Source organism: Patella vulgata, chromosome 6 (assembly GCF_932274485.2).
Source record: "Patella vulgata chromosome 6, xgPatVulg1.2, whole genome shotgun sequence".
Lineage (NCBI taxonomy): Eukaryota > Metazoa > Mollusca > Gastropoda > Patellidae > Patella > Patella vulgata.
The window spans coordinates 39050665-39073428 of NC_065884.2; the positions used below are offsets into that span (position 1 = coordinate 39050665).

Genomic DNA, 22764 nt, shown 5'->3' on the forward strand with positions numbered 1-22764 from the left:
CAAAACAAAATCCATGTTAATTACAACTAGACAGAAGCGTAAACATTTATCGTCCGAACTTAGTATTAAAATCAATGACTCAGTCTTCGAAACTGTTCCCAGGTTCAAACTTTTGGGAATTATTTTAGACCACCATTTACGGTGGACTGACCATGTACATTATGTGATCAAAATTGTGAATCAGAAGATTTTCCAACTTCGCAAAATCAAGCAGCTACTACCACTTCAATATCGTTCTCTGTTCTACAAAGCCTATATACAAACCTATCTAGATTATTGTTCACCAGTTTGGGATCAGGGTGACTCTACTGCTTTGAGCACACTAAGTCGTCAACAAAACAAAGCCTTTAAATTGATTCTAGGTTTAGAACATACAATAGATTTGGCTCCAGGCCTTGCCCAAATCAAACTCTTAAATATTAAACAGCGTCACTTAGTGAACAAATATACATTTATTTACAAAATTATTAATCAACAATGCCCTTCATATTTAACCAACATCCTCTGCTACTACGATACTCCATACTCTAATATCAATAACAAAATTGTCATTCTTCGGCCTAATCTATCTGTTGTTAAAAACAGTATTAGATTTACTGGTGCCCATTTATGGAATTCATTACCTGACTGTTTAAAATATTGTAAATCATATTATTCATTTTGAAGGCAATTATTTAAATTTGTTACTATGTAGAGACCTAGTATAGTCTTCTATATAGTAGTACTTATATACATTGGGAGCGCTCGGAAGAAATATATTATGGTCATTTCCATTAATTAATTTGTCTATTTACATGTACCATAAGCATAATATTAGATGATAATTATATGATTCGTGTGTGACCACTTGCATGCCTTTCCCTTTCATCCAGGCCCCAATCCAACACAGTTTATTCTGCATGACAGCGGCAAGAATATATTTATGTTCAGTATTGGTTTCGCAAGCCAGTGCAATTGCTTGGGACGCACCCTGTCCAGGCTTTTTGGAATGACCAATGGTTATACAATTGTACCTGCTGTCTACCGCAACATTTATGAAATTCGGGTCTATGGCTCCTCCTCTTGCATTAATTGATTTGACTTCAGTAATCTTTTCCCTCATACTTAATGTGTTTAACCGTGCGGTTTTGGTGTTGACGTAATTGGTGAGTTTCTGCATGGAATTCCTGGCTGGAGGAGGAATATCTAAATCCGCCATAAGTAGTCTTGCCCTGCTGTTACTTATTGGCGTTCGCTGTCAGACGTCAAGGAAATTTGTCACGTGGCGGAATGTATCATTTTGATGAAAACCAGTGTGTTTTGACGATAGTTTGATGATTCTTATTCAAGTTGGTTCAAGTTTGTTCCTGTAACAACTGTAATTGATGTTCCATTCGATTTTACGGCTGATTTTGCCATTACTATGTGTGGTAATGCTAGAATTGTTTAAATCTACGGAAGCACAGTTTGACTTTTTCGAGCCGGGTCACGTTTCATCAGATGCAGTAATGGCTGCAATTGGGAAAATCGAAAGTTTTGATGCTGATTTGCAGAGCTGGAATGAATATTGTGAAGTAATAGAACAATATTTCGTGACGAAAGATATTGGTACTGCGGAAAAGAAAAGAGCTGTTTTACTGAGTTGTGTGGGGACAAAGACTTATTCTTTGATCAGAAGTTTATGCCTGCCAGATTCCACAACAGACAAAACATATGATGAGATAAAAACTTTAGTTAAAAGTTTCATTCTCGTATGAGAAAACATGTTGAATCCGTTCAGAACTATGTTGCCGAATTACAGAAAATTTCTGAAAATTGTAATTTTGGAGATTATTTGAAGTCAATGTTGCGTGCTAAGATTGGTAGCTGGCGTGGGAAACGAGGCTATTCAGAGGAAGTTGTTAGCAGAAACTCAACTTACATTTGATAATGCTTTGAAGATAGCTCTTGCTATGGAAACCACTTCCAGTAATCTTAATGATATGCATAATGGTACTTCATTAACAAGTCTGAGGTTAATGCTGTTTATGGAGGTAGAAATAAACCCAGGTCAACACAAAGTAAAGGCTACAATTCTAGCACTAGTGGATTGAGAAATTTTAAACCAAGATCATCAATTGGCCATACAGAACAGAAACAATGTTTTAGATGTGGTTCAAATCATGATCCATCATCATGCCGATATAAGCGGACTAAATGTTATAAATGTTCTGAAAAGGGCCATTTGAAGACTATGTGCACCAAGGGATCCAGTCATGGTTCAAGGAGAGAGAGTACGTCCCGAGAACATCGCATGGAAGAAATTCCAGATGAAGAGGAATGTCTTACTCTTTATCATGTGTCAGAATCCAGGTCCTCTAAAGTAGATGTTCCGATCATGATGGCTGTTCGGATAAATGGGAATTCTGTGTCCATGAAAGTTGATACTGGTTGCTCTGTTACCTTAATGAGTGAACAGAAAGTATCAGAACTACTGGTTGGAGTGGATTTGAAACCAAGTAAAGTTAAGCTCAAGTCGTATACAGGTGATTTAATTCCATTCTTGGGGGAATGTGAATTACACGTCAGCGTGTTGGATCGTCAGAAACTACTACGCCTTATAATTGTAAAAGGTAATGGACACTCCTTATTAGGAAGAGAGTGGATCAGGGACTTACCTTTAGATCTAGGAGACATCGCTGGCAGTAGTACAGATTCTGTTGCGAGTAACAAAGTTAAGTTAACCCTTGAAGATGTTTTGGAACGTCACAAAAAAGTATTATCTGGAGGCTTAGGCAAGCTTAAAGGTGTTGCAGCTCATATTCATGTTAATAAAACTCAAGGTCCAAAGTTTTATAAACTAAGGTCAGTACCCTACGCCATGAAACAGAAGATTGAAGACGAACTGGACCGGTTACTTCAGGATGGAGTGATAGAACCTGTTACATTCTCGAAATAGGCAGCCCCCATAGTTCTGGTATTGAAAGGTGACCATAGTATTAGAATTTGTGGTAACTACAAGTTGACAGTTAATCAGGTTGCTTCTGTTGAACAGTACCCAATTCCGAGGTTTGAAGATTTGTGGGAAAAGTTATCTGGTGGGGTAACTTTCACAAAGTTAGACTGAAGTCATGCTTATCAACAGTTGGTATTGGATGAAGAGACGATGGAAAACTTGTTAAGTGATATACCTCATACTGCGGTTTACCTGGATGATATACTTATTACAGGAGAGACCGAGGAAGATCAACTCGCTAATGTTGATGCAGCTCTCACAAGGTTAAAGGAAGCCAATCAGCGTCTTAAGAAAGAAAAATGTAGTTTCCAGTTGTCACGAGTTAGCTATCTGGGACATTGTATCAATTCATCTGGTATTCATCCTATGGAACGGAAGGTTAAAGAGATACAGGATGCCCCTAGGCCTACTTCAAAGACAGAATTACAAGCTTATTTAGGGCTTCTTAATTTCTATCGTCGTTTCCTTCCAAATGCTTCAACATTCCTGAGACCCTTTCATGAATTATTGATGAAGGATGTAAGATGGAAATGGAATAAAACTCAACAGGTGGCATTTGAATGGTCAAATTTCCTAATTCACTATGATCCAAGCAAACCCTTGACACTTACATGTGACACTTCACCATATGGACTTGGTTCGGTATTAGCTCATGTTATGCCTCATGGTAGTGAACAACTTATTATGTTTGCTTCAAGAACTTTAACTTCTGCTGAAAAAAACTATTCACAGTTAGATAAAGAAGGTTGTGGGTTAATATTTGGTATGAAGAAATTTCACAAGTATATTTATGGTAGAAGTGTAACAGTAATTACAGATCACAAACCGTTGGTATCCTTATTCAATGAGAAGGCGGTTCCTCAGATGGTATCTCCGCGAGTTCAACGTTGGGCAGTTTAGCTACGTGCTTATAACTATAATATTATTTATAAGCCAGGAAGCGCAATCGCAAACGCTGATGGATTAAGTCGGGTACCGTTACCTATACAAACTCCAAACGAAGATGATGAAACTGATTTTGTATTGTTGATCGAGTCTGTAGAAACCCCCCCTGTTAATGCTAAACAGATTGCTTCATGGACATCACATAATCCAGTTTTGTCACGGGTTCGTCAGTTTGTTCTAAAAGGATGGCCTAATAACGTGGATGATTCTTTTAAGCCCTATGAAAAGATAAAAACTGGTTTAAGTGTTGAGTCTGGTTGTCTTTTGTGGGGCGCAAGAGTAGTAATACCGCCAAATGGACGTAAACTAATTCTAGACGAACTTCATAGAACACACCCTGGTGTCAATAAGATGAAAGGTTTAGCACGTACTTATGTATGGTGGCCTGGTCTAGACTTGGATGTTGAAAATTGTGCAAGGAGTTGTGTGACGTGTCAAGCTCACAGGAACAATCCTGCAACTGCACCACTGCACCCATGGGAGTGGCCTTCTGACCCCTGGAGTCGTCTTCATATTGATTACGCGGGACCAGTGGAGGGGAAGATGATATTAGTGGTAGTTGACGCTATTCGAAGTGGATAGAAGCGTTAGTTTGCAGTACAAATTCATCAAAAGTTACAATTACTAAGTTGCGTAATATCTTTGCAACGCACGGTTTACCAAAAACAGTTGTCTCTAACAATGGTTCGTGTTTTACTAGTGAAGAGTTTAAGACTTTCCTTTGTAAAAATGGGGTTCATCAGTTATTCAGTTCACCCTATCACCCCAGTTCTAATGGTTTAGCAGAGCGTGCAGTAGAAACTCTGAAGGATTGGTTAAAAAGAATAAACAAGGTACACTAGATGACAGATTAAATAGACTTTTATTTACATATGGCATATCTGTACACGCTACTACGGGAAGGTCTCCTGCAGAGTTACTTATGAAACGTCAGTTGAGATCTAGTCTTGATTGTGTGTTTCCAGATAGTAAACTGAAAATTCAACAAGAACAAGAGAGTCCAATTAAGTCACATGATAAAAAGGTTAAGCTTCGAAACTTTCAAGTTGATGATCGTGTTAGTGTGAAAAATTATGGTTATAGACCTAAATGGATATCTGCAAGAATTGTTAAAGTTACAAGTCCATTATCGTATCAGATTCAGACATCAGATGGAAGAGTCATGAGACGTCATATAGATCAGATATTATTACGTCATGCATCTGATGATGAAGTTGTTGAGCCAGTGGTGGATCCAGTCCCTGACATTAATATTCCAATGGATATTCCGGTGCTAAATGAAAATCATTTGCCTGTAGATCGTCATGGTGTTATTCCAGATGATGTGTCACGTTTTCCTGCTCGTGTTAGGAAACCACCTGCTTACTTAAAGGACTATGTTGTTCATAAATAATAGTTCCATTAACCTTACGTAAAGTTTAGTGACTCTATGTTCTTCTGTGTTAATAACCCTTTTGATGGTTTCTAAGTGAAATTGAACTGTTTAGTTTTTTTTAAGATAATGTTTAATCTTAGGATGAGAAAATGTAATAAACTAGGACTTTAACAAGAGTTTCCTCCCTTACACTATACTATGTGTTGTACATTGATAGATATAATAAACAGAGGGCGCTTGGTGTTCGCTTCGCCATTGACATGACTTTCTTGTTTGAGGCCTTATAACTTCTTAAACTTATGTCAGTCACCATACGAAATTCCTTTGAAGAACATTTCATATTTTAACAAAAAGACCATTGACCTCAAGCCGAAGGGTATAGGTATGGATTTGTTTAGAAAAGATTATTTTTTCACAAAATGTTTCTTTAAAAAATCCCTGTTTTTCCTCTTTTTTGAGTGGAACATTCCCTATTTCTAATAAAAATTGTTCAAGTTTGAAGACACGCTCTTTTTATTGGTATCAAAATCTGTAACACCTTTACTTTTTATTCATGTGGACAATTTATGCTGTTGTCCCTGTTCGTTTGGTTTAAAGCATTGGGCATGAGAAGACAAACCAAATATGATCAGCATTCTGTGACCTTCCATTTCAGACTTAACACATTATCAATTTAAATTGTTAGTGAGCAATATTTGAGAAGCAGAGCTTTCAAATCTGTTTTCTAGTATTTCAAAGTTCTCAAGTTTTGTTTAGAATATAGAGATTGAATGCAAGTACTCAACTAACAGATCGTTTGAATTTCCCTTGTCTAATTAAGAGTCATTCCACGAGAAAACCATGCAGAAGGTGGGGGTCGGCAGATCAAGTTCATCTCTGGGGGATTTTATGGACTCCTCAAGACTACTTCACAGCCAGGAGGGCCGATCTCAAAATTTCACCGTTATTGAGAAACAGCCTCTGGGTGATTTTTGGCCAATTTTGCCATTTTTCAGGTCATTTTTGGTCAATTTTCAGCCACCTATTGTAGCGAGTCTAGGGTTTGGATGGAAATGGTGGTGATTGGTGATGTTAGTGGGGGTCTTCCTGTGCCCCAGTGTGAAGACCATCAAGTCGCATCTATTCTCGGGGTGTAATGATCAGCAAAATTGTAACATGGCGACTAAAACCGAAAATATACACCTGCGATACACAGTGATATAATAATACAGTTCTTTAAATCGGATAAAAATTATGACCTCTATAGGGTCCATAAGCTAAAAACACTATTTTTCGTACAATCGGGGGCCATAATTCAGAAAGTAACAGTCCGATATACACGAATATCGAAATGAACTGAGATCTTTGGGTTATAAACTTACATTTCAAGTTTCATCAAAATAGGATTAAAATTGTGACCTCTATAGGGTCCACAACCTTGATATACCATATTTTTACGCTATTTGAGAACGAAGGGCGGCCATTTTGTCTGTCAGTTTGGGCCGATTTTCACGAAATTTGATCTCAGCAGTCCTTAGGGTGTAACGGTGATATAATAATACGTTTTTTTAAATCGGAAAAAAATTATGACCTCTATAGGGTCCACAAGCTAAAAACGTGACTTTTCGTAAAATCAGGGGCCATAATTCAGGAAGTTACGTTCCGATATGCGCGAAAATAGCAAAAGGAACCGAGATCTTTGGGTTATAAACATACATTTCAAGTTTAAACCAAATCGGATAAAAATTGTGACCTCTACAGTGTTACATGAAGTTACAGTCCGATACATGCCAATATCGAAAGGAATCAAGATCTTAGGGTGATAAACCTATATTTCAAGTTTCATTGAAATCGGATAAAAATTGTGACCTGTAGACTGTTCACAAACAATTGTGGACGGACGGACAGGGGGGACGACAATAAAAGTCCACATGAAAATGTGGGCGTATAAAAATAAAATCTGTCACCTCTCTTCAATCAATGCGAAATAATAAGCCAAAGTTGGTGAATTTTCCCTATTGTAATCTCTCATTCTCTATGAAATGGCCAACTACTTTCATTTAGGGTAAGCCAGCTCTCTCCGTTTCTTCACCAAATTATTCGCCAGCGCTCGCAGGTAGCAGCTTAAAACCCAGTCGAGCAAAACTAATCTCTTTTGATGATGATTGGTATCCAATCCATGATGGCCGCACCCGAGACCGCAGAAAATTGTGTTTTTTCTTCATTTTTGGCCATAGAATGTGGTACATATCCCAGATATGAGCAATGAAATTATTGAAATGACTTAATAGATTGACAGAGCGTACTAAGGACATTAAGGCCCGTCTTTTAGCACATTACATAGCAATAAGTGAATTGAGAACCGAATGGGAGCTGATTTCTTGATGAAGTGGGATTTTTGATCTTGATAAGTCGATTCTAGATGGAAAGGTGATATGTGCTGCCCATCGCTACCACCTGGGTCTCAAATGGAATATTCCAAAAGGATGTAAACATTATGCTGTCCATAGTGAGGAAATGGGCTGTCAAAAGAGCCAAGTTCCTACACCACCTCAGGTTAGTTCTTCAAATAAATGGTATGACGTTGGGTCAAAAATTAAACTTCGTCATGGGATCATTTTCAGAGCCCAAAATAAATCTTGTCATGCCCTTTAAAACTAAATTTGTATGAAGGACATTTCTATCAGGGGCCATCTCTCGAAATATTGTTGATATCAACCCCAACGTGTATGGGCCATGGAAAATTTTCTTGCATTGAGTCTGCGAATGATTGACTGGCTGGTAACAGAGACCCCTGCAAATACTTAGAAAATAATTTTAGTAAATTATTTTATGTGGTTTGGTTGTTTCAGGTTACTGTTGGAACTGATGACATCCCTCCCACTGCTACATCATCTGAAGCTACTGGTAATGCTGCTTGCATCCATCATCAATCTACTGCTACTACATCATCTGCAGCTATGGGTATTAGAACTGCCACGCTGCCTCTTCCTTCTGTAACAGCTATTGGTAGCGACACCAGTAACAGTAATGACTTAGAACTATCAATAATAGGCCTAGATCAGGTAATGATGATTACATGCAAAACCTTTAGGAAGGTTGCTAAAAATTCGCTGAAACCCAACATCAAAACAAATCAGAATTAGAATACTGGGATTGGTTCAAGATTCACATTTAATCATCAATGCCTGATCTAGGCCTATTATTGGTAGTCATTACTGTCACTGGTGTCGCTACCAATAGCGGTTGCAGAAGGAAGAGGCAGCGTGGCAGTTGCAATACCCATAGCTGTAGATGGTGTAGTAGCAGTAGAGTGATGATGGATGTAAGCAGCACTACCAGTAGCTGCAGATGGTGTAGCAGTGGGAGAGATGTCACCAGTTCCAACAGTAACCTGAAAGAACCAAACCATATAAAATAATTTACTAAACTTATTTTGTAATGTACTATTTACAAGGGAGAACATTTGTAAAATTTTCTGAAACTGGTCCCAGTCAATCCATCATCCGGAGTCTTGATACAAGAGATTTTTCAATTGCCCATATACGTTGGGGTTGATATTAAGAATATTTTCAATCTGATTAAAACACAGATCCTATTTCGTTTCGTTTTTATAGTTAAAATTTTGTTTTACTACACTAGGATCTGAAAGAGTTGTTATCATTGACGTGTTCTGAATTCTGGGAGGTATTAGCCAATGAAACGATATGTTACGGCGAGCTTTAGGCATGTTTTGCACGGAACTGTGGGTAAGCCCCCAGAAGCACCAATGCTGATTGGTTAATCAAATGTCTGACTAATAGGCTCAACTGCTGCTCGTATGACCTCTGACGTGACCTATCGCAACAACCAGTCACATCTTCATGTAGTGTAGGTCATCGAAAGTATAAAAAAAAACTGAAACGAAATATAGATCTGTATTTTAATCAGATTGGAATATGTTGAGAGGTGGCCCCTGATAGAAATGTCCTTTATGTACAAATTCAGTTTTAAAAGGCCCAGCAAGATTCATTTTTGGCGCCGAAAATGATCATATGATGCAGTTGAATTTTTTACCCTATGCCATATTTTTTTATTTGAGGAACTACCCTGAGGCAGTGTAGGAACTTGGCTTTCTTGACGGCCCATTTCCTCATTATGGGCAGCATAATATTTCCGGCATACATAAAATAGGAGAAAAAATTCTAAAATTAACAAGAATTTTTTAATGCTGCCAAGTTTAAAAAAAAGCAGAGAGCTGGCCTTTAGTAAAGGTATTACAGCTATATCAGACACAATGCAGCTGGTTTGAGGAATCGCTTAACTTAGTCAACTGGAGTATCACCGCACAACTGTTTCCTGCTAATTTGATTGTGGTCGAGCATACACACAGGGTTTCCATCGATATTTCAAAGACACAATTTCTTCCCTCTTTTTTTTTCAATAGTATTTTATTTCACTTAGCCGTTCCAATAGGTATAAGTTGATTCCAAGTGACACAACGTGGTCTTTGTATGGCTTCTCCTTAGATGTGGCAGCATGCATCCGTTTGGAATATTCCATTTAATGCAGCTTCGTCAAGAAATCAGCTTCCATTCGGTTCTCACATCACTTATTGCTATGTGATGTGCTAAAAGGTGGGCCTTAATGTCCTTAGTACATTTTTTCAATCGTATGAAGTGATTCTCTTGGTCATATCTGGGATATATACCACATTTACTGGCCTTAATGTCCTTAGTACATTTTTTCAATCGTATGAAGTGATTCTCTTGGTCTCTTGGTTACTGGCCAAACATGAGGAAAAACTGCAATTTTGCGCGCTTTCGGGCACATCCATGTTGGATTGGATATCAAGCCTCATCAAAGAGACTAGTCTTGCTCGAGGGAGTTTCAAGCTGATACCAGTGAGCGCGGGCGATGATTTGGTGAAGGAACGGAGATAGCTGGCTTACCCTGAATGAAAGTAGTTGGTCATTTCATAGAGAATGAGAGATTTACAAAAGGGAAAATTAACCAACTTTGACTTATGATTTCGCTTTGATTGAAGAGAGGTGACAGAGATTTTATTTCTTATATCGATAGAGGGAGTCGAGCTGTGCATAAAACCTTTTCGATATTTTGACCTACCCCCGCATCATAGAAAATAGAGCTAATCTTCGCAGGTGTATATTTTATGTTGTATTCACCATATCTTACAATTTTGCTGATCATTGCTCCCAGAGAATAGATGCGACTTCATGGTCTTCACACTGGGGCACAGGAAGACCCCCACTAACATCACCAGTTACCACCATTTTCATCCAAACCCTAGAGTCACCACAATAGGTGGCTGAAAATTGACCAAAAATGACCTGAAAAATGGCAAAATAGGCCAAAAATCACCCAGAGGCTGTTTCTCAATAACGGTGAAATTTTGACATCGGCCCTTCTGGCTGTGAAGTAGTCAGGGGGAGTCCATAAAATCCCCCGGAGATGAACTCGATCTGCCGACTCCCCATCTTCCCGATTTTGGACGATTTTGCATGGTTTTCTCATGGAATGACTCTTAACACACTCTTTAAATTTCATCTTTTATTTTTAATTCAGAGCCTGTTCAGCAACAGGGATTGACACATGAAAGTGATACCGGTTGTGAAATTGGTACAGATACAGGTGAATCAGATTCGGAAGTGGGTAAGTAATATTTTGACAATGTCTTTTTGATGTGTCTAAAGTATGTAGGGTGGGATAAAATATATTTTGATAATTTTCCAATAAATTTCAGTTTCTGAGTCAAGCAAAAGTTGCATTCTTGGCATGTTATATAGGCACTAAAGTGTAAAGTCTCTGTTGTCAAAGTACAGGCAACCCATATAGTATCATATCAGTATTTTGGGGGGCATATGGCATCAATGTGGGCCTTAAACTGTTAAAGATACATTATGGGAGATTAGATAACGAGTTGGCAGTTCTCACTGTAATAGTTAAAAACTAAATAATGTAAAGGCAATTTGCTGAAAATTTCAGTCAAATTGATCCACTATGAACCAAGAAATAAGCGATCGAAATTTCTGCATAGCCTCAGTCATCATTACTAAGGTCAGTAGGACAAAAATCATAGTCTCGATTATCCATTTAATCGTTAAATCGAGATGGAAAGTTATGCAGCAAATCGTATCATAATCCAACAAATATCGCAGGCTAGCGTTGACATCGAGAGTTGATTATGGTCTGGATACGTTAATTAATGTCTAATTAATAGTTTATATAACATTTCAGGTCTAAAGAAAGACCTACAATAGGCCGATTTAGCTCTTGTATAATGCATGTTTAACCTATTCAAATTATTAAATATAAAGCAAAATGGGCAGTGTCAAGTGGGACGTTTTTGTTATTAGAAACTACACAGAGTAAAATAACCAGAGCCAGAGTGGCAACTGCTTCATTTGCATACAAAGCAGGTCGCACACTGCATCTTGGGGTTTGTCTGTAATTTCGCTAAACATCACAGAATAAAAACAACCAAATCTCTTAAATTTTATATTTTAATGAAAGCTTACTTTATTAACATAACATAAATAAGAGAAGCACGTGGTGATAAGCTCTAGAAGACAAAGGCATTTTTCTTTGGGAGAAAAAATAAATCATGTTGAGTAAAACAAGCTGTATCCAAAAAAGGGCGTGCCACTTTGATTTTTCAAAAGGCCCATTTTAAGGTGTATGGAAATTACATTTCAAATCTAGGAATCGAATCAACAAGTATTTGCTGGATTAGTTTTAAAGTAAATAAAATCTTTTAAAAATCTACAATAATTTACAGCCTATAGAACAATTCGTAAACCGTCACAATTATTGACGTCTTTCATAAAAAAAATGAATCATGTTTTATACATTCCCGAAACACACACACACAACTAACATATGATTGTATGTGACAATTCTCAGTAGTTTTGTTACCGAAAATACTATAAAAGTACGAAATTAAAGAGATTTAGTTCATCGATATAGATATTGTAACATCGTTGCGCGAACTGTCAGTGTGTATGTATTACAGACAATTCCCAAGATGCATTGCGCGTCGCTGTGTTACTATAGGCAGTAATGCGAGTTGCCATTCTAGTTATTCTTACTCGGTGGAGACTATATATATAAAAAAGTGTCTTTTTGAGCGTATAGCATCAATGTGGGCCTTAAACTGCTTAACCCTTAACCGATCTTTGTCAACTGTAGTCACCATAACATTATACAGCTAATTGGTCAGGTCGACCACAAAAGAACCTTTTTTATGCGCCCACACTCTACAGGTCACAATTCTTATTACCAAAAGATCTCGGTTATTTTCGATATTGGCATGTATCGGATCGAAACTTCATGGAATATGGCCCCAGATTATACGAAAAATCATGAAACTTAAAATGTATGGTTCCTTTTGATATTTGCACGTATCCGATCGTAACTTCCTGAATTATTGCTCTTGATTGTACGAAAAATCACGTTTTGTGGTCCCTCTAGAGGTCATAATTATTATCCGATTTGAATATATCACCGTTACACCGTAAGAACAGTTGAGTTAGAATTTCATGAAAATTGGACCAAAACTGTCAGACAAAATAGCCACCCCTCATATGCAAATTGTGTAAAAGTATGGTATATCAAGGTTGTGGATACTCTAGATGTCACAATTTTAATCTGATTTTGATGAAACCTTAAATGCATGTTTATAACCAAACGATCTTGGTTCCTGTCGATATTCGTGCATATTGGATTGTAACTTCCTGAATTATAGCCCTTGATTGTACGGAAAAACTCCTTTTTTTTAGCGTGTTCTCTATGCTTTTCTTGCAAAATGTGGGCGTATCTGCCTGACAGCCGCTGGTTATAAGCCGCATTTGAGTATTTAGTTTTGTATTTAATTGACATGGCTACGCATGCGTGTCAGACAGGAACTTGTCTTGTTAAGGGCATTGAGAAAAACATTTCTTTGTTCAACATTTTTTGACAAAAAACGTAATTTTTTAATGATGTCGAGAAGGTTAAAGACTGGCAAATGGTTGAAATGCTTATGAATGAATCTGACTCGGACTATATCGATGAAACTGATTCTGAAGACGATATTTCTGATGAAAAGGAGAGACAAGTGCAAATTATAGATCAACTTATCCCCTTCAACATTTTGATTGGTGTCAAGAGTCTATCACTTATAATTATCCGGCAGTAGTCTTTTGAAATAGGCATACAAAATATTTCACGTTAGCCTTTATTTAAGCTTAATAAATTGATGTCATGGCGTCAAAATGACGTAGAGGGTTAAGTAGAATAACTATGATTTTACTGTTTTTCAGAGCCAGTAGCCAGAAGGAAGAGGAAAGTTCCTTTAACTGAACCTGAATCTGGTGAGGGTTGGTTTCCATATTTCTTAATTTTCTTTGTTCAATACCCCTATGCATTTCGATAACATAATAGTTATGTTTGACGCATGTATTTGTCTACATTGATAATCTTCCAATAAATTTCAGTTTACGAGTCAAACAATTGCATTCTGGGCATGTTATATAGGCAGTAAAGTGTAAAGTCTCTGTTGTCAAAGGACAGACAACCCATATAGTATCATATTAGTGTCTTTTTGGGCATATGGCATCAATGTGGGCCTTAAACTGTTAACCTACTGCACATTATTAAATATAATGCAAACTGGGCAGTGTCAAGTGGGACGTTTTTGGTATTATAGTCTATATATATATATATATTGTGCAATGTGGGCATAAGATAAGAAAAGTTGGTTTATTTTTCTTTAGTATGGCCCTGCCCTAGATTTATTTGTCACACAGCCTGTCTTGAGACTTTGGAACACAATTACTTTGGTTCTAATTGGTTGAGAATGATGAAACTATTAGTATAGATTCATTATATCAATAATTTAACTAAGTTTGATGATGAAAAATTTCTGCTTGTATTAAGTAGCAATAAGCAATAAGCAATTTGAATGTCAAGACTTTGGAAGATAACAGCTCTGCTTTTAATTGAGGTAGACTGTTTAAACTTAGTGTTGATGTTCAATGGTTAACATTACATTTTCTGCTAAAGCTAACCAGAGCAAAGCAATATCATTGGTCGATGCTTTCGGACAAGATAACTTCGATTTTAACTGATGAAGAGTTTGAAAAAAAATAAGCTTAGTGTATAGTTTCTTTACCCATACTTCAAAACCTTGACTGAGTTTGATCCTGAGCATTTTATGCTTTGAGTAAGTACAGATAATCAGTTTGATTGTTCGATCCTTTTCAAAAAGATAAATGTGCAATTAATTAATATGTGTCATCTGTTTATTTGGGGATTGTGTTGGTGGACATAAGTCTCACTGATAGCTTGTTAAATATTTTTTGCGTAAACCCCGTCCTGATTTAGAATTTTTACTTTATATTTTTACTTTATATTTTCAGAGCCAGTAAGCAAAAGGAAAAAGATTGTTTCTGCTCTTAGTGATCCTGAATCTGACGACGTTTGATTGCCGTTTTTCTTATGTACATTGCACTTTTAAGGTTAGATGTCTTAATCAACTTATTTATTGTGCAGTTCTCTTTTATAAAATAAAAATTAGTGGTGTAGTTTCGTAGTATTGAGCACCATGGTACCTAAATTGGCAGATTGGCAGCCTTTCACTTTTTCATGGAGTTTGTTAATAAAGGCACAAATATTATCTATTCATGGACCGTATTAGAAAATCTTGTTTATTGGTCAATTTCGTATTGGGTCATGTGTAAGATTTTGAAAGCACTAGAAACATCTTGTATGCAAGTAGGTAAATCTGTCGGTCTAAGGTTATAAAATCTTTTTTGTGCAGGTTTGAATAGTGATGTCAAGCTAAAAATCAAGAGAAAGAGATGGTCCACCAAGGAAGTGGTTTTATTTAGGAAACATTTTCATAACTACAACATCAAAGAAAAGCGCATGGCCCCAGGAGTAATTATTGAGAAAAATCTACCCTTTTTCCGAAACAGGACTGTAGCAATGCTGAGAACAAGAATGCATAATATATTGAGTGGAAAGCTTCAATTATTTTAAGCTCATTTAAACAAGCATTATGTAAGACATTTGTTAACATGATAAGACCATAATCAGGTCTTGATGCCATCAGATGGGTCAGATTTTAGCTAGATTAGAATGGTTCGGCCATTTAATGATTTAATTTAAAAATGGTCAAATAACCATTACGTTGGTTACTATCAGGGCACATATCTTTTCAAACCTTCAAGGGCTAATATTTTCGTCAGATTAAGGAAATTTGAATGAAATGTTCAATATATTCATTTTGCATTATCTGTTTTTATACCCCACATTTTCATTTGGACGTATGTCGTCGCCCCTGTCCATCCGTCTGTCCATCCACAATTGTTTGTGGACACTTTAATGTTCACAATTCTTATCCAATTTTGACAAAACTTGAAATATAGGTTTATCTCCAAAAGATCTCGGCTGCTTACGATATTGACATGTATCGGATCGAAACTTCATAGATTATGGCCCCTGATTGTATGAAAAAACACATTTTTAACTTGTGGACACTCTAGATGTCACAATTATTATCCGATTTAAAAAAACGTTCAAATATATCACCGTTGCACAGTAACGAAGGTTGTGTTCAAATTTCGTGAAAAAAAACCCGGACCAAAGCTGCCGGACAAAATGTCCGCCTCTTGGGTACGCTAATAGTGTAAAAATATGGTATATCAAGGTTGGTGGGTTCGAATTTCGTGAAAATCGGGCCAGAACTGCCGGACAAAATGGACGCCCCTCATACGCAAGTATATACAACTGGCGGTAGTTTTTACTTTGATGTCCATAGCAGTTATATCTCATAACAACCTGTCATGACATCATCATAGGTTGATATATTCGTTCATATCAACCGCTGATGACGTCATGACAGGTTGATATTTCATATCAACCACTAATGACGTCATCTCAGGTCAATATATTCGGCTCATATCAACCGCTGATGACGTAGATGATCAAAATAATACAAAAAAACACAGAAATAAATTTTTATTCTTTTGACAATTAAAATTTGTTATGGTACAGTTTCTAACATTCAGGACCGAAATAGACGACGTACTTATCGACATACATGTATTTAGATCGGTTATCCATGTCTAAGACATCTTTCAGAATTTTCTTTTCGTCCAGATTGCGATTATTTCTCCACACACTACACGACTTGATAGTATTTATCGCCCAAGAGTTCCTTTGTAAAGTATTTTTGGGTACAGTCCACTTAAAACAGTCGGTCAAATCCTTCTCGGAACATACCGAAAACCTTCAATCATGGTTCACTGTCAGAATTCTTGGAAAAGAATGCCTTTTGGTCCAAATTTTCTGCAGGCTTTGGATAGATTTTCGTCGATATTTGCATTCACATCTATTCCATCGTCAATATGTTGGCTAAAAAGGATTAATTATTCGTCTGACTTCGTATTAATATCCATTTTGTTTTTAATTCAATAGTCCAAAATGGCGATGTATAAACAAACACATGCATGTGATTACTTCGGTAATTTTCGCTATTTGGCGAAAACTATCGAGCAATTATCCAATCGTTGTTGCCTTTTAATAGAAGAGCCCATTAAATTTAAGGGTGAAATGGCGTTGTATATGTCGGATATAAACCTACTCTCCCTCGGATTGATATGGTAGAGAACGCTTGGGCTTCGCCTGCGCGTTCTCTACCATATCAACCTTGGGTAGGTTAATATCCTATACTTACACATCTGGTATATTAAGGTTGTGGACCCTCTATAGGTCACAACTTTGATGCGATTTTGATTAAACTTGAAATGTATGTTTATAACCCAAAGATCTTGGTTCCTTTTAATAATTGCGTATATCCAAAGGTAACTTCCTGGATTATGTCCCCTGATTGTTCGAAAAATCGCATTTTTAGCTGGATTCTCTAGAGATCACAATTTTTTTTCGGATTATAAAAACTGTTTAAATATATCACCATTCCACCATAATGAAGGTTGAATTTGAATTTCAGGAAAATTGTGTAAAAGTCACGAAGGTTGTGGAGCCTCTAAAGGTCACAATTTTTATCCAATTTTGATGTACTTAAAACATATCTTTATATCTCAAAGATCTCAGTTCCTTTTGATATGTGCACATTTCAGACCATAACTTTCTGGGTTATTGCCCCTGATTGTACAACCAGCGGCTGCCAGGCAGGATACGCCCACATTTTCGAGAGATGGATAGAGAACAAGCTAACAAGAAAGTGATTTTTCCTACAATCAAGGGCGATAATTCAGGAAATTACAATTCGATATGCGCAAATATCGAAAGGAACTGAATGAACGGCAGCCAATTTGTCTGTCTATTTTGGGCCGATTTTCACGAAATTCGAACTCAGTCGTCCTCAGTGTGTAACAGTGATAAATTCGAATTCAGTTGTCCCTAGGGTGTAACAGTGATATAATAATACGTTTTTTTAAATCGGGTAAAAATTATGACTTCTATAGGGTCCACAAGCTAAAAACGTGATTTTTCATACAATCAGGGGCCATAATTCAGAAAGTTATGGTCCGATATGCACGAATATGAAAAGAAACCGAGATCTTTGGGTTATAAACTTACATTTCAAGTTTCAACAAAATCGGATAAAAATTGTGACCCCTATAGGGTCCACAACCTTGATAAACCATATTCTTACGCTATTTGTGAACGAACGGCGGCCATTTTGTCTGTCAATTTTGGGCTGATTTTCACGAAATTTGAACTCAGTCATTCTTAGGGTGTAACGGTGACATAATAGAGCGTTTTTTTAAATCGGGTAAAAATTATGACTTCTATAGGGTCCACAAGCTAAAAACGTGATTTTTCGTACAATCAGGGCCATAATTCAGGAAGTTACTGTCCGATATGCGCGAATATCGAAAGGAACTGAGATCTTTGGGTTATAAACTTACATTTCAAGTTTCAACAAAATCGGATCAAAATTGTGACCTCTATAGGGTCCACAAGCTAAAAACGTGATTTTTCGTACAAACAGGGGCCATAATCCATGAAGTTTCGATCCGATACATGCCAATATCGAAAGCAGCCAAGATCTTTTCGGGATACACCTATATTTCAAGTTTTGTCGCAATCGGACAAGAATTGTGACCTGTAGAGAGTCCAAAAACAATTGTGGACGGACGTCCGGACGGACAGGGGCGACGGCATAATACGTCCACATGAAAATGTGGGCGTATAAAAATTCGTCATGTGTTGTGTATCCTTTTTAAAAACTGTAATTTGTCAGCGACACAAACGCCTCAATGGATTATGTACATAAGCTATAGATATTTTAATTACATCAAAAGTGTATTAGAAATTACTGTTGATCTGAAATAGTTTCTTTTTAAAAAATTTATAACGCGGAACTCAATATAAAATAATAAATAACCAGAAATATTGAAAATGAAGCTATATAGGTTTAAAACTATGACTTTATAAAATATAGTGAATATGTCGAAATAGGTAACTGCAGCAATAAATTATTATTGCCTAATTATATAAATAGATTCCTATAAAGGTAGTGGCCTAATTCTTTCACGCAATTTTACATGTGGATGTGAATAGAATACATAACAAATATAGTGAAATTTACTGGAATACATGACAAACTATCTCTTTATGCAAAAACTTTGGTGTGCATCATTATTTTTTTTTTATGAGTTATCACATTGTTAATGCCCCACGCCCCCTTTATGTTTATAATATTTTCTCTGATTGTAACAGATTTAAGTGATTTCTCGGTATCATTCAAAATAACAAGTCTTTGCTCTGCAAAAGGAGATCAAACAGTTATAAATGGGATTTAGACAAAAGGGAAACATATTTACGCATATACTTGAAGACTTTCTGTTTCAAATCTACGTTGTATTATTCATCTGTTTTATGGGATTTATTTTTGGTATATACGGACATATATTTAATATTCCATATTGTTCATACTGTATTAACAGGCCTTTAACAAATAGATCAGGCTATAACCCTATTTTAAACCCGTATCCATGATTTGTTTTACGTCAAGTTTTTAGATTTCAAAGCGCACACAATTAAGCAGAATTGGCAGTAAAAACAAAATCACAAATTACTACGGCTTATTATGAAAATCGTTTCAAATAAAGCGACCGAAATAAAAAAAAGACACCAAAGTGATTTCCAAAGGCGATTGCATGCTTTTAGAATAGAACAAGCTAGGTGACACATATGGAGCCGTGCCTAGTCTGTGCTTTCGATTTATACCTGCAACGGATGCGGGAGAGAGTTAGATTTCTTTACGTTTGACTAATTGTCCAAGAAGGGTCATCTAAGCTGTTGAAAGAAGGGAACCAAACATACCCTATTGCGAATATATCGGGAAGACGTCATGTAAATCGGCGAAAAGCTGTTTTGTATGAAAATATGATTACAATGTAATGACTGGTTCGAAAACAGATTCGTTAATCTGATAACAATGGCGATTAGAATATATCGGATAATCAAATTGGGGTTGGTTATGATATCGGGAAATGACGGTACTGCGTGTGATCAATTTTAAGAAACGACCATTTATAGTTAAGTGGTACGCACGATACTTTGTAAACAAATTAAACCCACAAAAAAGATCAAATATATAAATAACTGCAGTGCGACTATGGTATGAATTACAAAACACGTAGTATTCATCAAGAAATGAAATACGTATAAGAAAGGATATACATACCTATCCCATGTAGAAATCCATGTATAAAGACCTACACTTAACAAAGACCGATCTGCGTAAAACACACGGTCGAACAAGAAATCGCACGGTAAATTAGATTTAACACCTACGCGTCAGATAAAGCCTGCTGGTCCTTGATAAATCACCTTTGCTGCAGTTATAACACGTTTTCGAGAAAACTCACCAAATAAAGAATACACACCGTGTCAGTCGTTTTTAACCCGTTCGTTAATTAACACACCGGTACAGAAAACGCACCGACGCCAAGATTTTCACCCCTAGCGATAATTATATCACCTTTCAGTCAATTTCTCACCCCTGTTACTTAACACACCGTACCTACAGATTTTAGCCTCTTCGTATTAGATTTGTTGCGATAATTAGAATTTCACCGATATTTGTACAAATTTACTAAAAATTGAGAAATATATACCATAAACGTACAAATCACACTATTACTACTTCTCAGTGTTATGTTAAAAGAAAATACTAAAAAAAAATCTAATAGATATTTGTTCTTTATTTTGGCGGAGAAAATATATGGCTAATAAATTAAAATGAAAATTTGACGGAAAAAAAATGAAACCCAGAGTGAGCACTGCACACACACATGTGTACTGAAATAAGCTGGCCAGACTCAATTTCCATTTATATTTCCAAGATTTTTACTAAAATGTACTAGATCCCTGATCGAGTACCATTCCATTTTCACAGTGTAAATTGGGTTGAAAACTTCCTACTCTATGAAATCAATGAAGGAATGGAATTGGCTTTAATGTCAACACATCTAGGTCGTCAAATTGGAACTAACATAATATTGTAACCCTTCATTTCAGTAAATTTCTTGCTCACAGAAATCTTTAGCAGTGCATGGAATTCGAGAAAACTCATTACATGTAAGTTAGGGTTGGCAGGTGACCCCGTCCTTTGTCAAGTCAATTGTGTATTAAAATTTTATTATTTTATAAATAATCCATATTACATCTTTTATTGTAGTACGAATATGGTTTGCAAAAAGACAACTACAACAATTAGAAAACATGAAATGTTGATTCTGTATTTGAGATTTGAATAATGATTTTGACAAAGACTGTTTTGTACAAGAACAGTAGCTACAATAAGTATGGAGTATCTAAAGTCAGGAGCACAATTTCAGATTATGACAAAAAAATATTTTTAATATAGAAGAGTGCTGTGCAGCCCTGATTATCCAAAGATTTAATAGTCGTTTTGCGTGATGTTACACTGGGATTAAGGTTTTAAGTCACATTATATAAAATGTTTAGTAAAAAAACTAAATCCAAACATCTGACATTCATTTTTCACCTTGTAAAATGAACTAAAAAATTGAATGATTTGTAAGTCATGTCATTAAACAGGCTTAATATACCCACAAAAAGTCCTTTATAGTAAAAATTGTTCATATCAAGTCAATTCATTATAGCTAAGTTTTTGACTACAAGATTAAAGGTAACAACTTGATAGAATGCACTATTACATCTGGCCAATGCTGTACTGTGTTTTTGGGTCAAATTATTGACAACTTTCCACAATATTCTATGACAAAAAAAGCCTCAAACCGAATAAAAAGTAACACCCAATTGTAGCCTGCAAAAACATGATGTCCGTTCTATACATATGATTAAAAACATAATGCAAGATTTACATGAGGTGTTCTTAGCTTTCCGAATGTATGGCTAGGGAGGGTTGGGGGTACATAATTTTAAATTACATAAATTGATATTAAAGTGGTGTGGGTGAGGCCTTTATTGTTTATTTTAGTTATGAAGTTAATGTCTTTGGTTACAATCCTGTAGCATGTTTTGATGTCAACTAGACTTAGCCATTAATTATGACAATATGGATAGTGATGAGTTTCCCACCACATTCAGCAATACCTTTAATGTAATCTATTATAGAATTATAAATTAGATCAATAACATATAGGTCTAACAATTTAAACATTTCTTAAATTTTTTGAATTAAATCAATATGTCTAACAAATTATAAATTACTTGAGAATTATTCAAACTTTTAAATGAATTCATGTACATCAGGTGCACATAGCAGTTGCCAACATTTCAATGAGAGCAAACCTAAGACGTAACGAAAGGTGTTAAGGCATCTGAGGTAAAATCTGTTCTAAAACCTATTTTTATTATTACAAATTTCCTGGGCAATTCAATATCATTGCTTTTTTAAAACTCCCCTCAATCCCACATCTTGCTTGGCACTAATGATTATATAGCATTACATACATATAACATTTGTAATTAAAATTAACTATGACAGTATTTACTTACATGAGTATGTACACATATCAAAGTTATATATCCAAGTCTTAGAAACTACTTCTACTAAATCAGGGTTCTGATCACTATGATCAAGAGAATGTTATCTGTAGTTATCTTTTACCAGTCTACATTTAGAATATGTCTATATGAATCAAGGTTTCTGACCAGTTTTATTCATTACTTTAACATATCCTAGCTTAGAAACTGGCTTTTCTGTTGAGCTTTAGCAAAAACATTCAAGAAAAACTTGTTTGGGGTCATATAGATTTTTGTAAAACATTAACTTAAATCAAAATAAAAACAGAAATACACCACTGTAACCCAGGTATCATTTAATCTTGTGTATCTAGCGCTAATTTCTTTCACATTCGTTTAATATCAAAATTAATCAGTCAGCTTTAAACTGGACAAAAGTACAAATTAGATAATTTTTGGTGATTTTAAATGATTTTTACGAATTTTAAACAAAGATTGGATATTGAAAGAATGTGAAAGA

At 35.9% G+C, this 22764-nt stretch overlaps 2 long non-coding RNA genes across 4 annotated transcripts in view; one reads left to right on the forward strand and one right to left on the reverse strand.

The window, feature by feature from the left end:
- LOC126825441 (uncharacterized) overlaps window positions 1-21775 on the forward strand; it is a 36565-nt gene extending 14790 nt beyond the window's left edge. For all 3 annotated transcript variants that reach the window (XR_007681954.2, XR_007681955.2, XR_007681956.2), the window contains exons 2-5: window positions 10839-10925; window positions 13574-13624; window positions 14672-14770; window positions 15073-21775. This is a non-coding gene — a long non-coding RNA (uncharacterized LOC126825441). The remainder of the gene's footprint in view (window positions 1-10838; window positions 10926-13573; window positions 13625-14671; window positions 14771-15072) is intronic.
- LOC126825462 (uncharacterized) overlaps window positions 4805-22764 on the reverse strand; it is an 82586-nt gene continuing 64626 nt past the window's right edge. The window contains exon 4 of the long non-coding RNA XR_007681987.2: window positions 4805-4892. This is a non-coding gene — a long non-coding RNA (uncharacterized LOC126825462). The remainder of the gene's footprint in view (window positions 4893-22764) is intronic.